Genomic DNA, 20,880 nt, shown 5'->3' on the forward strand with positions numbered 1-20,880 from the left:
CCTGCAGCAACTGTGGGTCTTTATTTCACATTTGCAGCATCTGTGGGTATGAGTTTAGACCTGCAGCATCTGTGGGCCTTTATTTCACATTTGCAGCATCTGTGGGTTTGTGTTGAGACCTGGAGCATCTGTGGGTTTGAGTTTAGACCAGCAGCATCTGTGGGTTTGATATTAGACCTGCAGCATCTGTGGGTTTGTGTTTAGACCTGCAGCATCTGTGGGTTTGAGTTTAGACCTGCAGCATCTGTGGGTTTGTGTTTAGACCTGCAGCATCTGTGGGTTTGATATTAGACCGGCAGCATCTGTGGGTTTGAGTTTAGACCTGCAGCATCTGTGGGTTTGATATTAGACCTGCAGCATCTGTGGGTTTGATATTAGACCTGCAGCATCTGTGGGTTTGATATTAGACCGGCAGCATCTGTGGGTTTGAGTTTAGACCTGCAGCATCTGTGGGTTTGATATTAGACCTGCAGCATCTGTGGGTTTGATATTAGACCTGCAGCATCTGTGGGTTTGAGTTTAGACCTGCAGCATCTGTGGGTTTGATATTAGACCTGCAGCATCTGTGGGTTTGATATTAGACCTGCAGCATCTGTGGGTTTGATATTAGACCTGCAGCATCTGTGGGTTTGATATTAGACCTGCAGCATCTGTGGGTTTAGTTTAGACCTGCAGCATCTGTGGGTCTTTATTTCACATTTGCAGCACTGGGGAGCGGCAGACAAAATACTCACAGATGGATGGATGGCTGGATGGATGTCAATCTGCTGTCCTCCCTCCCCGGCCCTGAGTCTCCCCGCCCACCCAGACAGTGGGGCCCCGTTCCCCACAGCCTCTTGATGAACCGTTGGGTGGGTTTGGGCAGCGTCCTGTAGAGATGTGACGGATGATTCTCCTGTGAAGTGGGACTGGTGGTGGTACTGCAGAAATCACCTGACATCATGGAGACAGACCCTGCTGACAAAATTCCTCCATGTTATGTTCAAATCCTATCCATGTTACTGTATTCCTACCGGCAGAAAGTGTTAACAGGAATATTAAACGTACTTTATGCACATTATACAGTAGAAGGTTGTCAAACCGGTTGGTCTTGGGTTCAGCAGCGAGACCGCTCCCTGTACTGAGGAATGTGAGGCTTGGAATCCACACTGTGGTCAGGCAGCTGCTTGCATGCAGATACTGAGCACTGCACCCACAGAACTACAGCCGCACCTCGCAAATCAATATTCACCCGACTAGCTGCAACAAAGCAAGGAAGAAAGGTAATGCTACGCTTGTTATGGGAGATTTCAACATGCAGGTAGACTGGGAAAATCAGGTTGGGACTGGACCCCAAGAGAGGGAGTTTGTGGAGTGCCTCCGTGATGGATTCTTAGAGCAGCTTGTATTGGAGCCTACCAGGGAGAAAGCAATTCTGGATTTAGTGTTGTGTAACGAATCGGATTTGATAAAGGAACTTGAGGTTAAGGAGCCATTAGGAGGTAGTGACCATAAGATGGTCAGGTTTAATCTACAATTGGAGAGGGAGAAGGGTAAATTGGATGGGTCAGTGTTGCAGTTGAATAAAGGGGAGTATGGGGCCATGAGGGAGGAGCTGGCCAAAGTTGACTGGAAAGATACCCTAGCAGGGATGACAGTGGGACAACAATGGCAGGTATTTCTGGGAATAATAACCATATAACATATAACCATATAACAATTACAGCATGGAAAAAGGCCATCTCGACCCTTCTAGTCCGTGTCGAACACGTATTCTCCCCTAGTCCCATTTACCTGCACTCAGACCATAACCCTCCATTCCTTTCCTGTCCATATTACTATCCAATTTATTTTAAATGATAAAATCGAACCTGCCTCCACCACCTTCACTGGAAGCTCATTCCACACAGCTACCACTCTCTGAGTAAAGAAGTTCCCCCTCATGTTACCCCTAAATTTCTGTCCATTAATTCTCAAGTCAGGTCCCCTTGTTTGAATCTTCCCTACTCTCAGTGGTAAAAGCTTATCCACATCAACTTTGTCTATCCCTCTCATCATTTTAAAGACCTCTATCAAGTTCCCCCTTAACCTGCGCTCCAAAGAATAAAGCTCTAACTTGTTCAACCTTTCTCTGTAACTTAGTTGCTGAAACCCAGGCAACATTCTAGTAAATCTCCTCTGTACTCTCTCTATTTTGTTGACATCCTTCCTATAATTAGGCGACCAAAATTGTACACCATACTCCAGAATTGTCCTCACCAATGCCTTGTACTATTTTAACATTACATCCCAACTTCTATACTCCATGTCTGAAGAAGGGTTTCGGCCCGAAACGTCACCTATTTCCTTCGCTCCATAGATGCTGCTGCACCCGCTGAGTTTCTCCAGCATTTTTTTGTGTACCTTCTATACTCAATGCTCTGATTTATAAAGGCCAGCACACCAACAGCTTTCTTTACCACCCTATCTACATGAGATTCCACTTTCAGGGAACTGCACAGTTATTCCCAGATCCCTCTGTTCAACTGCATTCTTCAATTTCCTACCATTTACCATGTACGTCCTATTTTGATTTGTCCTGCCAAGATGCAGCACCTCACACTTATCAGCATTAAACTCCATCTGCCATCTTTCAGCCCACTCTTCCAACCGGCATAAATCTCTCTGTAGACTTTGAAAATCTACTTAATTATCCACAACCCCACCTATCTTAGTATCATCTGTCTACTTACTAATCCAATTTACCACACCACCATCCAGATCATTGATGTACATGACAAACAACAGTGGACCCAACACAGATCCCTGTGGCACCCCACTAGTCACTGGCCTCCAACCTGACAAACAACCATCCACCATTACTCTCTGGCATCTCCCATTCAGCCACTGTTGAATCCATCTTGCTACTCCACCATTAATACCCAACAATTGAACCTTCTTAACCAACCTTCCGTGAGGAACCTTGTCAAAGGCCTTACTGAAGTCCATATATACAACATCCACTGCTTTACCCCCATCAATTTCCCGAGGAACCTCTTCAACAAATTCAAGAAGATTAGTCAAACATGACCTTCCAGGCACAAATCCATGTTGACTGTTCCTAATCAGTCCATGTTTATCCAGATGCTTATATATATTATCTCTAGGTATCCTTTCCAATAATTTGCCCACCACTGACGTCAAACTAACAGGTCTATAATTGCTAGGTTTACTCTTAGACCCCTTTTTAAACAATGGAATAACATGCGCAGTACGCCAATCCTCCGGCACTATTCCCGTTTCTAATGACATTTGAAATATTTCTGTCATAGCCCCTGCTATTTCTACACTAACTTCCCTCAATGTCCTAGGGAATATCCTGTCCGGACCTGGAGACTTATCCACTTTTATACTTCTCATAAGTGCCAGTACTTCCTCTTTGAATCTCATAGTTTCCATAGCTACTCTACTTGTGACCCTTACCTCACATAATTCAATATCCTTCTCCTTGGTGAATACCGAAGAAAAGAAATTGTTCAATATCTCCCCCATCTCTTTTGGCTCTGTAGATAGCTGTCCACTCTGACTCTCTAATGGACCAATTTTATCCCTCGTTATCCTTTTGCTATTAATATAGCTGTAGAAACCCTTTGGATTTACTTTCACCTTACTTGCCAAAGCAACCTCATATCTTCTTTTAGCTTTTCTAATTTATTTCTTAAGATTCTTTTTACATTCTTTATACTCCTCAAGCACCTCATTTACTCCATGCTGCCTATAATTATTGTAGATCGCTCTCTTTTTCCGAACCAAGTGTCCAATTTCCCTTGAAAACCATGGCTCTTTCCAATTTTTACTATTTCCTTTCAACCGAACAGGGACATAAAGATTCTGTACTCTTAAAATTTCACCTTTAAATGTCCTCCATTTCTCTTCCATATCTTTCCCATAAAACAAACTCCCAATTTACTCCTTTAAAATCCTTTAATGATACAGAAGGTTCAGAGTCAGTTCATTCCAAAGAGGAAGAAAGATTCCAAGGGGAGTAAGGGGTGACTGTGGCTGACAAGGGACGTCAGGTAAGCCATTTAGAACGGAGACGAGGAAACACTTTTTCACACAGAGAGTGGTGAGTCTGTGGAATTATCTGCCTCAGTGGAGGCAGGTTCTCTGGAAGCTTTAAAGAGAGAGCTCGATAGGGCTCTTAAAGATAGCGGAATCAGGGGATATGGGGAGAAAGCAGGAACGGGATACTGATTGTGGATGATTAGCCATGATCAGCATGCATCCCATTGGCTGCCGGCGTCCCCGTGCGCTGCCTCTTCCCGCCAAGTCGGGTGGCCATTGAGAACGCGCCCGCGTGGGGTCGATTGTTGGCGCCATTTTGAATGGACTGCCTCGAGGCGCTTCCTTCCTTCCTGCCGATCGACCTGTTGCAGAGGCGGCGGATGAGGGAACTCAGGGCCGCTGTGGGGAGCGGGCCAGACTGTCCGGGAACGGGGAGACTCAGGGTTGGGGAGCAAGGACATCGCTGAGTATTTTGTCCGCCGCTCCCCAGTGGACTCAACGGCTCCATTGAAGTCAATAGGGGTGAAGCCATAGGCGGCCATCTTAACTACTTGCAGTCTCCCATTGAAGTAAATGGGAGTGAAGCCATAGGTGGCCATCTTAACTACTGGCAGTCTTCCATTGAAGTAGATGGGAGTGAAGCCATAGCCGGCCATCTTAACTACTGGCAGTTTCCCATTGAAGTCAATAGGGGTGAAGCCATAGGCGGCCATCTTAACTACTGGCAGTTTCCCATTGAAAATGCGAGTGAAGTCATAGGCGGCCATCTTAAATACTGGCAGTTTTCCATTGACGTCAATGTGAGTGAAGTCATAGGCGGCCATCTTAAATACTGGCAGTTTCCCATTGAAGTCAATAGGGGTGAAGCCATAGGCGGCCATCTTAACTACTGGCAGTTTCCCATTGAAGTCAATAGGAGTGAAGCCATAGGCGGCCATCTTAAATACTGGCAGTTTCCCATTAAAGTCAATAGGAGTGAAGCCATAGGCGGCCATCTTAAATACTGGCAGTTTCCCATTGAAGTCAATAGGAGTGAAGCCATAGGCGGCCATTTTAGGGACTGGCAGTCGGGCGGGGAGACTCGGGGCTGCTGTGGGGAGTGGGGCCCTACTGTCCAGACGGGCGGGGAGACTCAGGGCCGGGGAGCGAGGACATCAGATTGACATCCGTCCATTGGTGAGTATTTTGTCCACCCCTCCCCAGTGGACGGCTCTAATCTTGGGGAGAGACTTGGGTTAAATTCCCCCATTGAATGTGATTTTCTCTTATCTGTCAGCAACACATTGAATTTATTGTGAGTAAATGTGTCCCAGTGATAGTTTGAAGCAGAAAAGTCATGTTGAGCAACAGCTGCTGCTGCTGTGTTTTGTCATTGGATGTGTTTCTGGAGATTCATGCTGCACATCCATCACACACACTTGTATAAACGTTGTAACCAACACTTGATGTGTTGAATGAGCTGAGCAGTCTGCTGGAGTCACAGCAAATGTTTTACACTTTCTAAATGGTTGAATGTTCAGGGAACTATTTCATAATGAAACCGTCAGCTTGCTATTTCTGGTATCAGATATTTTTGCTGATAAAACGTCCTCAATTGCCAGAGTAAAGGCCTTTCTGAGCCGCCTGTATGGAGAGTTGCACATTTTTATCGCCATCTGGTCATGTCAAGTCAAGAGAGTTTATTGTCATTTGATCCAGATAGGACAATGAAATTCTTGCTTAGCAGCAGCACAACAGAATATTGTCGGCATAAATACAGATCAGTGTGTCCATATACCATAGAATATATATATATATACACACATAAATAAACAGATAAAGTGCAATAGGCTACGTTTTGCCATTGAATGTGTTGGTGGAGATTCATGTTGCACAATGACACAGATCTATACATTTGTAAAGTAAATGTTGGAATTTGTTTCAGTTACTAAATGGCCCAACGTTCACGGTAATTATTTATAATGATATTGGGGCGTCAGATGTTGAACATGTTATTCCAGTTTTCATTTATTTTTGGCCAGCAACTTCCTCTTGCCAGAGTAAAGGAGTGTTGCTCGTTTTTATCACCTTCTGGTCACAGCGGAGAGAGTGATCCCAGGAGACGGTGCAGCAGAATGGTAACAAGAGGAAAATATATTTTGAGGATTTGTAGCATGGAAGGCATTTTGTACAGATTTGAATAATGAAATGAGAACTAACGAGTTGGGACTGTCTGTCAGGTATGTGAGTGGAAGTACGGCATTTACACAAATCTATTGACCAGGATAACATGTGACTTTTGTAACTTTTTTTGGGTATGGAAATTTAAAGAAACATTCCTCAAATTAGTAGAGGGCATCGGTGTTGATAGACCAGTCCAGTTTGTTATCCAGGTGCACTCCCAGATATTTATATGTCTGCACCATCTCAATGTCCACACCTGCAGTGTTAACCGGCTGAAGGGGGAGCTTGGACCTGCCAAACTTAACCACCATCTCTTTGGTCTTGGTTTCAGTATAGGAGTAAAGAGGTTCTTCTGCAGTTGTAATGGGCTCTGGTGAGACCAGATCTGGAGTATTGTGTACAGTTTTGGTCTCCTAATTTGAGGAAGGACATTCTTGTGATTGAGGCAGTGCAGCATAGGTTCACGAGATTGATCCCTGGGATGGCGGGACTGTCATATGAGGAAAGATTGAAAAGACTAGGCTTGTATTTGTTGGAGTTTAGGATGAGGGGAGATCTTATAGAAACATATAAAATTATAAAAGGACTGGACAAGCTAAATGCAGGAAAAATGTTCCCAATGTTGGGTGAGTCCAGAACCAGGGTGGGGGGTGGGTGAGTGTGGGGGGGGGGGTGAGTGTGGGGGGGGGGGGTGAGTGTGGGGGGGGGGGGGTGGGTGAGTGTGGGAGGGTGGGTGAGTGTGGGGGGGTGGGTGAGTGTGGGGGGGTGGGTGAGTGTGGGGGGGGTGGGTGAGTGAGGGGGGGTGGGTGAGTGGGGGTGGGTGAGTGTGGGGGGGTGGTGGGTGAGTGTGGGGGGGGGTGGTTGGTGAGGGTGGGGGGTGGGGGGGGGGGGTGAGTGTGGGGGTGGGTGAGTGTGGGGGGGGGGTGGTGGCATAAGTGTCATATTCCTGCTCCTAATAGGTTCATTTAGTGTTCCAAATAAACCTAATTTCTAGAGCTAACCAGGCTACGAGTTCCCCCATCTTATTTCCTGCAAAGATACTTTGCCATTAGTGCTGTCTCCAACGTATGTTTGTTCCATTGATTTAGGGGCTTTGATAAGATAAGCATGTGTTGGAGGGACTGAATCAGTCTGAAGAAGGGTCTTGACCTGAAACGTCACCCGTTTAAAAAAAACGCTTCTCTCCAGAGGTGCTGCTTGTCCCGTTGAGTTACTCCAGCATTTTGTGTCAATCTGTGATTTAAACCAACATCTGCAGTTCTGTCCTACACACTGGACAGCGTGTGATGTCATCAGCTGAAAGTGTTGTCCTGCTCCTTGCAATTGTTGTCTAATACCGGCTTTGAATCTGTGTATTACAGAGCAGCGGGACGTGTGAATGGCATTCACCACCATGACTGATGGAGCGGACCAGGGAGGAGATCCAGTGGCCTCGACAACGAGGACAGACGACGGTGTGTTGCAGAATTACGCCAGATATAAATGCCATATTTCAATATTTCCCGCGTCCAGGCAGGTTCACCTGACAGGACAGGCAGAGTTGAGCTGGGTTTAGGGCTGTTTCTCCGTGCTGGCTGTGGGCCTGGGGGTACAGCTCGTGTCTGACTGCCGACCTCTCTGGCCACCCATGGGGGGGGGGGGAGTGGGCACTCGGGACAGCGCCGGAGACCCGGCTGGGATCGATCCTGCCTGCGGATGAGGTGCAGATCTGTGCCACGTCTCCCTCCTCCAATCACCGTGCTCTATCTTCAGTCCCACCCCAACTGCCTCGCGGAAAGCGGCCATTTTAAAATCGGATCACAAAAACTTGGGGGGGGGGGGGTGTTCCCCACCTCTCAAAACATGGCGGGGACGTGTCCCCTCTGGCTCCCCCAGGTTATCCGCCCCTGCGAACAATGGATCAGATTGCCTGACCTGCAGCACATACGGGGAGAGGGAATAGGGAATCAACGGAAGGCCGAGAGACCCGAGCCGGAGAGAGTACAGGAATGATAGGGCAGGTCTGTCTGCATTAGGGTCATTTGATTGGTATAAAGACTGTCTGGGAGCAGCTACTAGAGGGGAACAAACATGTGATGATTAGAGGTTTTTATAAGTGAGAGAACTGTTCAGACTCAGCGTGACAATTAGCGGAAGAAGCAAAGAAGTTAAATTTTGTGAGCCTTGGTGACCAAAGGATGTTGAAGGTCTGATGAGTGAATGTTTGTCAGGGATGGGAAACTACTCCCAGTGAGTTGTTAGAGGTTTAATGGGGAAATGAGAGAGAACCAGGGAATTAGGAATGTCAAAATAGGCCTGAACCGGAAAGGATTGATTGTCGTTGGGGAGAGAATGCGGAAAGTGGTGGGAGCCTGGCATGGGAAAGTTGAATATGGATGAGGTGGTGAGGGGGGTGTTGATTGTCAGATGGTTAGAGATGAAACCCGGACTAAAATGAGACTCAAGGGAAAACGAGTCAAAGGTCTTGTTACGCGGCAAGTTGTTTGAATGACGTGAAATGTAAAGCCAGTGGAGAGATTTGGGTGGAATGGTTGTGGAAATTTACGGATGGGGAATAGGTTATATATTGGGATAAGGAGAGAAGGGAAGGGACTAGGAAGTATTGAAAGAGGTTGGAAAATTCTATGTAAACTGGTACACTGCAGTACAAGAACAGACCCTTCATGCTGTCTGTGCCCAACATGATGCCAGGTTAAACTAATCTGCTCAGGTGAAGTTTGCAGGATAAGTGGGAGATCGATCGATCGTCTCCGTGGAGTCAATAAACTGAATACCCTGTTTCTATTGTGTAACTTTCAAATCAATATTCCCAGATTCCCTGTATATCCACGGCCCTATCTCAAAGCTCTTCAATGCCATTCTCTCACCAGCATCCACCATCAGCCTTGACAGGGAGATGCCCTTCAGATTCTGGGCAGGTACATGGGCAAGAAAGGTTTGGAATGATAATGGCAAACATGGACAAATAGGGCTGGCTCAGATAGGGCAGGTTGGTCGACACGTCTGGATGAAGCATCCCTGTCTGTGTGGTGTGACTTTGTCATTCTGCCACGTAGCAACAGAGAAATAATCTGAAATGTCTACATTAGAAAGAAAGTTGAAAACAAACCGTTAATATTATCACATTATATCATTACGATTACAGGATGCAAGAGACGTGTTTGAAGTAACAAGGCAAAATGGAAAATAATAGGTATATCAACAAAGGTAGATAGAGCACAGTAATCTACGGAACAGGAAAGGTATTTACGGTCCACAATGTCCATGCGGACCAATGCCAAATAAAACTCATCTCCACTGCCTTCACATAATCCATATTTTTCCATTCCCTGCATATCAAAAAGCTTCAATACCACTATGGTACAGTATATGCCCCGACCACCACACCTGGCAGCGTGTTCCAGGCACCCACCATCCTCTGTATAAATAACTTCACCCGCACATCTCCTTTGAATTCCACCCCTTTCAGCTTAAAGCTGTGCACCCCAGTGATGCCACAGACCCCCAGCCACAAGAACAACCCTCTGTCTTCTCAGTAAACTGGTTCTGAATTTATAGAACCACGTTGCTGTGAATCGTGTGCATTTTTATTATGATGTTATCAGTCTACTGAAAGATTCTTCCATTGGTGAGTTGTGGCCTGTGTGGGGACACAGTCCTTATTTTTACAAACTATTTCATTGCGGACGTTGGACGTTTTCTCTGAAACTGTATCGCTACATGCTGAGAAAACTATATTCAGCACTCTCTTCACTCTACCTGCTGTACTTGTGCTTGGCTTGGTCGTATTTATGTATAATATTACCTGATTAGATTGGACAGCATGCAAACAAAATATTGTCACTGTTTCTCAGTACATGTGACAATAATAAGTGTGGGCACAGTAGTGCAGCTGGTAGAACCGCTGGCTCACGGCACCGGAGACTCTGGTTCGTTCTAACCACGGCCACTGTTTATGTGGAGTTTGCACGTTTTTCTTATGACAGCGTGTGTTTCCTCCCACATCCCTATGGCATGCTGGCATGAACATCAATTGCCCTCTGTAAATGTGCCCCTAATATACAGAACGTGAGATAACATAAAACTAGTGTGAGCGGGTGATGGATTGATGATTGGCATGGACTCGCTGGGCCGAAGGGCCTGTTTGCATACTGTGCCTCTGAACTCTGAATGCTAAAGCTAAAATGTGAGAATAAGTCGCGTTTAATGTCGCAACGGTGTATTCTGTCAAAATGTGTTGACATTGTGTCCATCCAGAATCAAGAAGAGAATGCACCCGTGGGATTGAACAGTGGGAGAGGGAAAGGATTGGAGGGTAGCTAATGTAACCCCACTTTTTAAAAAGGGAGGGAGAGAAAACGGGGAATTACAGACCAGTTAGTCTAACATCTGTAGTGGGGAAACTGCTAGAATCAGTTATTAAAGATGGGATAGCAGCACATTTGGAAAGTGGTGAAATCATTGGACAAAGTCAGCATGGATTTATGAAAGGTAAATCATGTCTGACGAATCTAATAGAATCTTTCGAGGATGTAACTAGTAGAGTGGATAGGGGAGAACCAGTGGATGTGTTATATCTGGAATTTTAGAAGGCTTTCGACAGCGTCCACATAAGAGATTAGTATACAAACTTAAAGCACACGGTATTGGGGGTTCAGTATTGATGTGGATAGAGTACTGGCTGGCAGATAGGAAGCAAAGAGTAGGAGTAAACGGGTCCTTTTCAGAATGGCAGGCAGTGACTAGTGGGGTACCGCAAGGCTCATGCTGGGACCCCAGCTATTTACAATATATATTAATGATTTGGACGAGGGAAGTGAATGCATCATCTCCAAGTTTGCGGATGACACGAAGCTGGGGGGCAGTGTTAGCTGTGTGGAGGATGCTAGGAGGCTGCAAGGTGACTTGAATAGGATGGGTGAGTGGGCAAATGCATGGCAGATGCAGTATAATGTGGATAAATGTGAGGTTATCCACTTTGGTGGCAAAAACAGGAAAGTAGACTATTATCTGAATGGTGGCCGATTAGGAAAAGGGGAGATGCAATGAGACCTGGGTGTCATGGTACACCAGTCATTAAAAGTAGGCATGCAGGTGCAGCAGGCAGTGAAGAAAGCGAATGGTATGTTAGCTTTCATAGCAAAAGGATTTGAGTTTAGGAGCAGGGAGGTTCTACTGCAGTTGTACAGGGCCTTCGTGAGACCACACCTGGAGTGTTGCGTACAGTTTTGGTCTCTTAATCTGAGGAAAGACATCCTTGCCACAGAGGGAGTACGGAGAAGGTTCACCAGACTGTTTCCTGGGATGTCAGGACTTTCATATGAAGAAAGACTGCATAGACTCGGCTTGTACTCGCTAGAATTTAGAAGATTGAGGGGGGATCTTATAGAAACTTACAACATTCTTAAGGGGTTGGACAGGCTAGATGCAGGAAGATTGTTCCCGATGTTGGGGAAGTCCAGAACAAGGGGTCACAGTTTAAGGATAAGGGGGAAATCATTTAGGACCGAGATGAGGAAAACATTTATGACACAGAGGTGAATCTCTGGAATTCCCTGCCACAGAAGGTAGTTGAAGCCATATCATTGGCTATATTTAAGAGGGAGTTGGATGTGGCCCTTGTGGCTAAAGGGATCAGGGGGTATGGAGAGAAGGCAGGTACAGGATACGGAGTTGGATGATCAGCCATGATCGTATTGAATGGAGGTGCAGGCTCGAAGGGCCGAATGGCCTACTCCTGCACCTATTTTCTATGTTTCTATGTTACAAGGTAGGGAGAGTAATGGATGAGTGGGTAACTTCAGCTGATACACAAATGTGTTGAAGCACAAATATTGTGGGCCGAAGGGTTCATTCTTGTGCTGTACTGCTTATATTGAGTCGAGTTGTACGCACGTCAAGGTACAACACATGTTTATTAATGTCCATTCACAGCATTCATCTGCATGGTGTTACAGTAACTAGCAGATACTTACACTAATGACCAATACACATAATATGACATAATGTCCGAGCAAAGATACTATAAACATAGTAAACACAAATTGTTCCCCCGCAAGGTACACAAAAATGCTGGAGAAACTCAGCGGGTGCAGCAGCATCTATGGAGCGAAGGAAATAGGCGACGTTTCGGGCCGAAACCCTTCTTCAGACTGATGGGGGGTGGGGTGGAGAAGGAAGGAAAAAGGGAGGAGGAGGAGCCCGAGGGCGGGGGGGATGGGAGGAGACAGCTCGAGGGTTAAGGAAGGGGAGGAGACAGCAAGGGCTAGCAAAATTGGGATAATTCAATGTTCATGCCAACCGGACGTTCCACACCAGGGCATCGGAAATGTCCTCGTTCTTCAGGGAACGGGGATTCCCCTCCGGCACCATAGATGAGGCTCGCACCAGGGTCTCATCCATACCCCGCAACACTGCTCTCTCTCCCCATCCCCGCACTCGCAACAAGGGCAGAGTCCCCCTAGTCCTCACCTTTCACCCCGCCAGCCAGAAAATACAACAAATAATCCTCCGCCATTTCCGCCACCTCCAACGTGACCCCACCACTCGCCACATCTTCCCATCTCCCCCTATGTCTGCCTTCCGCAAAGACTGCTCCCTCCGCAACTCCCTTGTCAAATCTTCCCTTCCCTCCCGTACCACCCCCTCCCCGGGCACTTTCCGTTGCAACCGCAAGAAAAGCAACACCTGTCCCTTCACCTCCCCCCTCGACTCCATTCAAGGACCCAAGCAGTCGTTCCAGGTACGACAAAGGTTCAATTGTATCTCCTCCAACCTCATCTACTGCATCCGCTGCTCTAGATGTCAGCTGATTTACATCGGTGAGACCAAGCGGAGGTTGGGCGATCGTTTCGCCGAACACCTCCGCTCAGTCCGCAATAACCTACCTGAACTCCCGGTGGCTCAGCCCTTCAACTCCCCCTCCCATTCCCAATCCAACCTCTCTGTCCTGGGTCTCCTCCATTGTCAGAGTGAGCAACACCGGAAATTGGAGGAACAGCACCTCATATTCCGCCTAGGTTGCTTGCATGGCATGAACATTGAATTATCCCAATTTTGCTAGCCCTTGCTGTCTCCTCCCCTTCCTTAACCCTCGAGCTGTCTCCTCCCATCCCCCCGCCCTCGGGCTCCTCCTCCTCCCTTTTTCCTTCCTTCTCCCCCCCACCCCCCATCAGTCTGAAGAAGGGTTTCGGCCCGAAACGTCGCCTATTTCCTTCGCTCCATAGATGCTGCTGCACCCGCTGAGTTTCTCCAGCATTTTTGTGTACCTTCGATCTACCAGCATCTGCAGTTCCTTCTTGAACACTTGTTCCCCCGCAACCCTGATTACACTGCGAGAGGCATAACTGAAGTCGGGTCGGGCCTACTGAAATGGCGGAAGTTACGCTCCGTTGCGTACTACACGTCAGTCCATTGGATTTTGCAGGATTGGTCTATCTTGCTCCACTCTAGTATCTTTGCTAATTACTTAAGCCGACTTCTGATAATATAAACCGCATAGTAGGCGGAGCTTCTACTAACAAGCACTACAATTGGTTAGTAAGAAGTAACCAATCTACACTTCTCTCTAATTACAGCGCAGTCACAAAGAATATCCCGTACAGTGGTGGTGAGTTTCTCAAACACGCCATTATATTCAGGATGTGGTGCAATACACTGACACAACTCAAAGCGTTTCAATGATTCACCCCCTTTCCCTGAAGATTGAGGACATCTCCGATGACCTGGTCTGGAATCCACCAGAATCATGTTTAATCTTCTATGACAAATGGATACAGTTGTCACCATCAACCCGCAGCAAGAGCGGGGACCGCTGATGATAAAGTCACATCCGGGATCCTGCAGGTCCCCCCCCCCCCCCCGCTGCAATTCCTCCGTTCCCCACTGGATGGCAGGCAAACAGGCAGCACCAGATATCCGGCATCAGCAGCAGCGCCGCGTACCCGGGTCACGTGACAGCAGGCAGGGTCGCCTTTGGCGTCACCGGCCGGCCGGCCCGGGAAGTGTCGGGGTTCAGTTCAATTTGAAGTTTATTGTCATGTGTCCCTGACAGGACAATGAAATTCTTGCTTTGCTTCAGCACACAGAACATAATAGGCATGGACTACAAAACACATGAATAAATAAGCTGATAAAGTGCAAATAACAAATAATGGGCTATTAATGTTCAGAGTTTTGTCCGAGCCAGGTTTAATTGCCTGATGGCTGTGGGGAAGTAACTATTCCTGAACCTGGTTGTTGTAGTCTTCAGGCTCCTGTACCTTCTACCTGAAAGTAGCAGGGAGATGAGTGTGTGGCCAGGATGGTGTGGGTCTTTTGGATGATACTGCCAGCCTTTTTGAGGCAGCGACTGCGATAAATCCCCTCGATGGAAGGAAGGTCAGAGCCGATGATGGGCTGGGCAGTGTTTACTACTTTTTGAAGTCTCTTCCTCTCCAGGGCGCTCAAGTTGCCGAACCAAGCCACGATGCAACCGGTCAGCATGCTCTCTACTGTGCACCTGTAGAAGTTAGAGAGAGTCCTCCTTGACAAACCGACTCTCCGTAATCTTCTCAGGAAGTAGAGGCGCTGATGTGCTTTCTTGATAATTGCATTAGTGTTCTCGGACCAGAAAAGAAGGGGAGGGCGGGGAATTTGCCAACAATATTCTGGTCCCCAGGGCGGTGACGTTTAAACCACGAGATGTTCACACGGTCACACTCAGTCCGGGTTCCTGCAGTGACCTAAGTTCCTTCTCCCCGGACTGAACTTATTCCCCTCCAGCCTGAAACAAGTCGAGTAATAAAGAGGAAATAAACAGATGAAACAACAGTATCAATAACAGGGACTGAGGTTAATATTTCATCAACATTTACAGAACAAAATCACAGGAGAAAGAAGCCCGCAGATGGATGGATCCCCTGATATTTTATCACATTAAACATTAACACAAACACTCACATGATCTGCTTCAGACTCGGATGGTTCAGTATGAGGTGGCGAAGAGTGGGGACAGATCGGTCTGTGAGGGAGTTGTATCTCAGCTCCAGCTCCGTCAGTGAGCGGTTTGTACTGAGAGCGGAGACGAGATCCTCGGCTCCAGAATCTGTGAGACCGACACGGCTCAGCCTGGAGATGAGAGTGAGGGTGAGGGACACAGAGACAGGAGATGGTGCAAATTCCCAGTGTTTATTAGTGACACAATTACTGATAATATTAGTGTTCAATGTCAGACACCCAGTGAGTGTAAACACAATCTCTCACAGTCTGGGACATTACCACAGTCTCTGTATTTTACAGTCCGGGTTCCTCAGAGCCGCAGACACCAGTTTCACTCCAGAATCTCCAAGTTTATTATCACTCAGCCACAGCCACGTCACCGTGTGGTTTGTACTGAGAGCGGAGACGAGATCCTCGGCTCCAGAATCTGTGAGACCGACACTGTACAGCCTGGAGATGAGAGAGAGTGAGGGTGAGGGACACAGAGAGACAGGAGACGGTGCAAATCACCAGTGTTTATCAGTGACACAATTACTGATCATGTTAATGTTCAGTGTCAAACACCCAGTGACTGTAAACACAATCTCTCACAGTCTAGGACTTACCTCAGTCTCTGTATTTTACAGTCCGGGTTCCTCAGAGCCGCAGACACCAGTTTCACTCCAGAATCTCCCAGGTCGTTGCCTCCCAGTCTAAACACAAACAGACAGAGTAAGAAACAAACGGATACAAACCCCCGCGAGGCTGAGATAGATAACTTCTCCCAAACGGATATTTATGGAAACACCTCAGCACATTATTGAACAACACCAGTAGCATGTCAGTTTTTTTCTATTTTGTCGTTTTTTTAGTGTGTTTAAATGTATGTTTTTAACGTCTCTGTGTGTCTTGTGTGGGGGGGGGGGGGAGGTTAAGGGGGAAACCGTTTTGGTCGCCTCCTCCACGGAGAGGCAACTTTTAGCATGTCGCCTCCACCGTGGCCTAACATCGAGGATCGGTGCGGCCTTTCCTGGGGACGCGCCCGGGGCTTCAGCAGCGTGGACACTCGGCGTAGAGCGGGCAAGCCCTCGCCGGGGGTCGCCGGAGGGGAGTGCTCTGTTCGCTGGCCCGCGGCAGCCTGATGCCGCAGTCTGTGGAGCTCCAGCTGGCACAGCGTCCGCAGCATGGGATCCCTCGTTGAGGACGCAGGAGAAGAAGAGCTCCGACCGCAGGCCTGCGGCCTACTACTACCGCGGGCGCGGCGGGGACTTACCATCAGGAGCGTGGTCCCACGCCGGGGATCCCTGGAGAGGAGCATCGACCGCTGGCCCTGCGGTCTGCTGCGGCGCGGCGGGAACTTTAAATCTCCGACCGCCAGCCTGCGGCCTGCACTAACCTGAAGCCACGGTCTCTGGTGGGGAAGCACCGATTCAGGATTTACCTGGACTTTACCTTGTCTGAACATCTAGACGCCTGCAGCGGCGACTGCGGAGGGTTGAGGTCCCGACCACGGGGGAAAATGGAGGAGGACTAGCCAAGTTCTGTGCCTTCCACCACAGTGATGAATGCTGTGGTGGATGTCTGTGTTACATTTTTAATGTGTTTTTGTGTGTTCTATTCATTGTACTGCTGCTGGCAAATTCATTTCACTTGCACGAATAAAACTGATTGGTTGATTGATTAAAATCTCTGTGGTTGTGGTGTTTGATGACTCACCATTTATTCTCATTCCCCGACCGACGACCGGGAAATGTTCCCCGTGCAGAGAACGGAGGCAGGCAACACGCGTGACCCGGGGGAGGGAGAGTAAAATAGGATGGGCTGAGCATAGTGACGGCCGCTCGGCCCCATAGAAGGGGTGCTGGACGGAATAACAAAATAGTGGAACAATTTTACAGTTCAGTGTTAGTGTTACCTCAATTCCTGACAGTTGTGCAGAGCCAGTCCCAGGCGTCGGAGACCTTCACACTGAATGCGGCAGCTCCCCAGATTGAGGTGTTTGATTGTATCACAGAACCTGATGACATGAGACAGGACCGCACAGTCAATCGGGGTCAGTCCCAGTCCACGGAATGAAAGTATTTCCACAGATCCCAGTGTCTGCTGAGCCAGTCCAGGATTCTGAGACTCAAACAGGTAGTGCAGCGTGTTCAGAAGCCTCCTTTTACCAAACATACTCCCTGCATTTCTAATCTGACGTTGAAACTCCTCCTTCACCCAGTCAATCACTCGGCAGATTGTTTCATTAGGAAATGGACCCAGAAACTCCTCCAGGACCCGAGCTGCCCGTGGGGAGGAGAGACCAGCGACAAAACGGAGAAATACTTCAAATCGCCCGTCTCTCGTGCTGTGGGCTTCAGACAGGAGTTTCACGATATTCCTGGGATCTACAGTCAGGAATTGTGCGAATGCGGCTACAAACTCTTGGATGGTGAGGTGCGGGAAGGTGTACACCACACTCCGGGCTGAATCCTCTCTCTCCAAAAGTTCCATCAGGAACCCGGACAGGAACTGGGAAGGCTGCAGATTGTATTTGATCAAATCTTCATCTGTGAACACGATGTTCTTCTTCGACACTCCAGTGAAGGCCATCTGACCAACCCTCAGTAACACCTCACGGAGGCTCTCAATCTCACGGCCGTGGTTTTTCAGAATGTTGTAAATAAAGTAGCAATATAGTTGGGTGATGGTCTTGGGAACTCGCTGCGGGTCCTGGTGTGTTTGTGTGAAGAAGGGGCCCAGTCTCAGGCCGAGGATCCAGCAGTAGGAGGGGTTGTAGCTCATGGTGTACAGGATCTCGTTCTCCTTCACGTGTTTGAAAACAGCTGCTGCCACCGTCTGATCTTCAAAATACCTGGTGAAATATTCCTTCCGTTCCTCACCTACAAATCCCAGGATTTCAGACCAGACACTGATTTCTGCCTTTTCCAGTAAATGTAACGCAGTGGGGCGGGTGGTCACTAGCACTGAACACCCTGGGAGCAGCTTGTGCTGGATTAAACTGTACACAATGTCAGACACTTCACACCACCACTCGGGATCTGGACACTGGTGCTTAGGTTCTGTATCTCTCCGACTGTCAGCAAAATCGATTTTGCCCTTGAATTCATCCAAACCGTCGAATATAAACAGCAATCCCTCTGGGTTCTTCCAGACCTCTCCCAGGCTATTCCCAAAGTAAGGATACTGATCCAGAATCAGTTCCCTCAGGGTTACTCTGCAGTTAATAGTGTTCAAATCCCGGAATTTGAAACTGAAGACAAACTGGAAGTGTGGGTATATTTTCCCCATGGCCCAGTCATGAACTATCTTTTGCACCATTGTTGTTTTTCCGATCCCCGCGACTCCGGCTACCGATGCTGAACTCCCAGATCGGGATTTACTCCGGGAAAAGCTGCTGTGGAACAATTGATCTGTCCTGATTTTTTCCAGTTCTCTCCGGAGACATTCCTCTCTCCACTCTTCATGGTCCCGGCCTCTTGCCAGCAGCTCATGTTCCACCAGTGTCCGATCTCGAACAGTGGAGATGATTGCGAGATCAGCGTATCGATCAAGCAGCTGGAAAACCTTAACCTTCTCGTTCATCAGGATGGTGTTCACTCTCAGTGTTTCAGTCTGTGCTCGCAGAGTCTCCTTGTGTTTCTGTTGAACATCTTGCATAGGAAAAGGCAGATAATGTCACCATGTTAGGTGGCTCAACTCAAAACTCAACATTAAAAACTACAAGAATTAGTTCAATATCCTTCAATTAAATCAATTCACTGACTCTTTGGTTAGCTACCTCTTTTGGTTACGCTCGGACTATCCTTGATTGGACTTTCCTCGTTTTCCCTTGCACTAAACGTTATTCCCTCATAGTTTATCTATACTGTAAATGGCTCGATTATAATCATGTATTGTCTTTTGCTGACTGGATAATACGCAACAAAAGCTGTTCACCGTACCTCAGTATATGTGACAATACACTAAACTAAGCTAAACCTGAATCTGCAGACAAAGAAGCAATCCATAGTGAATCCCCGTGTCAGTCTAACAATTGCTTAGCCTTTAATCTTCTGATTTCCCATTCTGCAAAGCTCTGAACAGTTCAGTATTACATAAATTCTAACGTCATTGGTGTGAACTGTACATTTCAACATTCACCTTCCATATGAGAGGGTAATTCAGTTAAACCTCTGGTGATGTTCATGTATTCTTCTGGATCAGGACCTGTTCAAATCAACGAGCATTCATTAAACCAGACTTGAATAACATTGTTTACTCCAGTGTTTCAATGTGATATTCAGTTCAGTGTGTTGATTTACCATACCGAGCTCCTGGATTTCTTTCAGTATTTTGTTCAGTTTTGGTAATTCATTCTGCATTTTCACAAAGGATTCCCACATCACCCACCGGGCACAGTTACCCTTCTCCATCACCAGACTGAGGAAGAGTGTGGAACTGTCTCTGCGGTTTCCCTTTACCACAAGCTCAGCGACACTCTGTGAAGAACAACAATGAATATATGGAGAAGTGACTGAGACAATGCTAATGGGGTGGGAATTAGCTGTTCAGTGATGGGATATTCCAGTAGTTTTGAGCATAGTGACAGGCATTGGTCTGCCTCTTCATATACCCATGACACTGTGCTGACAAACTGTACTCTCAGAGTCCTGACAGTGTGAAACTCACTTCACACCTGGCAGTGTCCAAGAACACAGCACAGTACAGCACGGGAACAGGCCATTCAGGCCAATGATGGCTGTGTTGAAATTGATGTGAAATTAATCCAATTCCTTTTGGCCTCACATGGACTGTATCCCACTGGGAATGGACGGGTCCAGTCCAACCTGCATTTCTTCTGCTCTGCATTATGAAGCTATTATGCACCATCTCCAAGTTTGCGGATGACACGAAGCTGGGCGGCAGTGTTAGCTGTGAGGAGGATGCTAGGAGGCTGCAAGGTGACTTGGATAGGTCGAGTGAGTGGGCAAATGCATGGCAGATGCAGTATAATGTGGTTAAATGTGAGGTTAGCCACTTTGGTGGCAAAAACAGGAAAGTAAACTATTTTCTGAATGGTGGCCGATTAGGGAGATGCAACAAGACCTGGGTGTCATGGTACACAAGTCATTGAAAGTAGGAATGCAGGTACAGCAGGCTGTGAAGAAAGCGAATGGTATGTTAGAATTCATAGCAAAAGGATTTGAGTATAAGAGCAGGGAGGTTCTACTGCAGTTGTACAGGGCCTTGGTGAGACCACACCTGGAGTATAACGTATAATTTTGGTCACCTAATCTGAAGAAAGACATTCTTGCCATAGAGGGAGTGCAGAGAAGGAAGACCAGACTGATTCCTGGGATGGCAGGACTTTCATATGAAGAAAGACTGGATAGACTCGGCTTGTACTCGCTAGAATTTATAAGATTGAGGGGGGGATCTTATAGAAACTTACAAAATTCTTAAGGGGTTTGACAGGCTAGATGCAGGAAGATTTTCCCTGATGTTGGGGAAGTCAAGAACAAGGGGTCACAGTTTAAGGATAAGGGGGAAGTCCTTTAGGACCGAGATGAGAAAAACATTTTTCACACAGAGAGTGGTGAATCTGGAATTCGCTGCCACAGAAGGTAGTTGAGGCCAGTTCATTGGCTATATTTAAGAGGGAGTTAGATGTGGCCCTTGTGGCTAAAGGGATCAGGGGGTATGGAGAGAAGGCAGGTACGGGATACTGTTGGATGATCAGCCATGATCACA

The 20,880-nt window shown here is 47.3% G+C and overlaps 1 long non-coding RNA gene across 1 annotated transcript; it reads right to left on the bottom strand.

Annotated features, from left to right (window-relative positions):
* Positions 1-18,758: 18,758 nt before the first annotated feature.
* On the bottom strand, positions 18,759-19,792 carry LOC116985497. Its single transcript, XR_004415290.1, has 3 exons — positions 19,457-19,792; positions 19,291-19,356; positions 18,759-18,800 (listed from the first exon to the last, which is right to left on the bottom strand). It is a non-coding gene; the product is annotated as an uncharacterized LOC116985497 (long non-coding RNA).
* Positions 19,793-20,880: the final 1,088 nt, after the last annotated feature.

Source organism: Amblyraja radiata, chromosome 22 (genome assembly GCF_010909765.2).
Source record: "Amblyraja radiata isolate CabotCenter1 chromosome 22, sAmbRad1.1.pri, whole genome shotgun sequence".
Lineage (NCBI taxonomy): Eukaryota > Metazoa > Chordata > Chondrichthyes > Rajiformes > Rajidae > Amblyraja > Amblyraja radiata.